This window comes from Pteropus alecto, unplaced genomic scaffold (assembly GCF_000325575.1).
Source record: "Pteropus alecto unplaced genomic scaffold, ASM32557v1 scaffold53, whole genome shotgun sequence".
Lineage (NCBI taxonomy): Eukaryota > Metazoa > Chordata > Mammalia > Chiroptera > Pteropodidae > Pteropus > Pteropus alecto.
In genome coordinates this window covers 4,330,259-4,332,639 of record NW_006434366.1, presented here as the reverse complement: position 1 = coordinate 4,332,639, position 2,381 = coordinate 4,330,259, and the positions used below count along the sequence as shown (strand labels likewise).

General features: G+C 47.9%; 1 pseudogene; it reads left to right on the top strand.

The window, feature by feature from the left end:
- Nucleotides 1-311: 311 nt before the first annotated feature.
- Nucleotides 312-430, top strand: LOC112477585 (annotated as a pseudogene).
- Nucleotides 431-2,381: the final 1,951 nt, after the last annotated feature.

The following is a 2,381-nucleotide window of genomic DNA, read 5'->3' as shown; positions in this document are numbered from 1 at the left end:
GTAATAGTTGTAAGACATTTCCTGTGACCCAGCCAGCCACCGTGTTGGGTCACACCAATGAGTGAGACCTGGTCCTTGCCCTGTGGAAACTGTCATTCTCATTGAGAAAGACTTCAGCGGGTAACGCCAGCATTTGATGACCGCGGTAATAGACAAGCAAAGTCAATATGCAGAGTTACTGGTTTCCAGGATACTTTTGTGCTTCTCTTGTGGTAAATATGATACTATCATTCAAAGATTTTGTGTATGTGTCTGTGAACACATTTTAGTGGATAATGGTAGAATATTTTAATTACAAATGCACGATCTGAGTCTACGGCCATGCCACCCTGAACAAGCCAGATCCCATCTGATCTCGGAAGCTAAGCAGGGTCGGGCCTGCTTAGTACTTGGGAGGGAGACCACCTAGGAAGACTGGGTGCTGTAGCTGTAAAAAAATAAGGGATTGTAAGCTGACAAGGTCTTTGCAATCTGTGAGGTCAACCAAGGGTTGCCTCGCCTAAAAAATTAAAGAATTAAAAAACAAATGCATGATCCATAGTCAGACAACCTGGGTTGACATGCCGGCTTCAGGGACTGGGTGACACCAGGAAGGTGTGTAACCTGGGCAAGTGTCAGTCCAGAGGCAGCAAAACGGAGCCCTCTCAGGCACTCGTGTACGCGATTTCCATTTCTGCTGCCGTGTCACACCCAGCTCTGAGACGCTGTGCCCCCTCAGCGGGACCAACTAGACCATCCTGCTGAGACAGATTGCAAACCTTTACCGCGAACCGCCCCATCCAGGTGTGCACACTCCTCTGCCACTCCAAAGCCACTCCTCCAGGTGGCTTTGCTGCCCCTGCCGTCAGGAGTGGACTGCGCTTCCCTATCCCGTCCACCTGGGCTGGACCCGTGTGACCTGCTCTGACCGGGAGAATGCAGCGGCGGTGACACTTCTGAGTTAAGAGGCCTTGCAGCTTCCACTGCGGTCCTCTTGAAACGTTGTCTTGTGACCGCCATGAAAGGAAGCCGGTCTCACCTACTGGGTGGAGTAGGGGGTGAGGGGTGTGTGGACGAGAACAGAGGTGACTTGACCAACCACCGGACACTTGTGTGGAGCCATCTCAGGCCTTCTAGCCCAGATAAGGCTCCCGGGGCATGCAGCCACGTCAGCGAGCCCGGGTGAAGGAGTCGTGAGGAATAATATTCATTATGGTTTTAATCACTCAATTTAATCACTAGTTCCTTACACAGCAATAGATAACGGAGGTGCTCACCCGTATTCTGCATGCACGTCATAATAGAAAAATGCCCTTGAAAAACCTCACGTTGCAAGTCTGAGTTCCTCATCCCATCTTAAGAAGAGGCCCGCCCTGGCCCAGCGCTCTGCCTTGCCACCTGCCGTCCTCTCTAACTCATCTCGCTCTAGCCGCTGTCCTGGAGGATGCCGCGCCTGTCAGACTCTGGGACCTTCGTTCTTGCTCTTTCCTCGTCCCTGATCCTCTTCCGTGAGTCTCACAGAGGTCACACAGCTGGGTAACTAGCTGCTCCTTACACAGACAAAGTCCCCAAGACTTAAACTCACCGGGTTCAACTCTAGGGTTCCATTTCCAAATAAGACACTGGATTATGTGATTGCCCGAATGCTATTTTTCTATTATTAGCCCATCTTTCTTCCTCCCTCCAAAGTGATGATCACGTCTTACTTGTGTTTGGATCCCAAGCAACCGACACCCAGTAAACAGAACTGAAGATGTTACCTGTGTATTTGGGGGAACTGGGGGACAGCGTCATGGAGAAATCTCATTGAGGGTGGACCCGGAGGAATGGATGAGCAAGAATTGGCCAGGCAGGAAATTTCTAAAGACGGGAAACTTACATACAAAATTTGATAATGTAGTTTTCAAACCTTATCGCATCTGGAAGAAAATATTTTAGAGAGGAAACCAACACTTTTGGAAACTCGAGAAACATATAAAAAGATTTAAAAGAGACAAAGGTTGGTTGGAGAGCTGATCTTCCAGAGAAACCTTAGCTGGACAATGTTCTTAAATAGCATATGGCGTTTGTCCTTAATTAAGATGTGTTCGTGTGGCCAGTGGGTATAAGTAGACTTTTCGGTCACTTGCAGATAAACAGTTCAGAGTCTGTGACATGCTGGGTGTTTATTTCTGTCTCAGGAACGCCCTGCACATCCAATAACTAAATCCAGTCTCAGGTGATAACTGCTCAGGGATTAACACACCAGATTCAGCAGAGAGGTTTAAATACCTCTTGGCTGAACAGAAATTGTGTGAGCAAAAAAGTCATAACCTCCTGCACCTTTAATATCAGTCTGGTGATATTAGTTATATATTTATACCTTACGATGAGTTTATCTTAAGAGCTTTAGGATGCCTTGG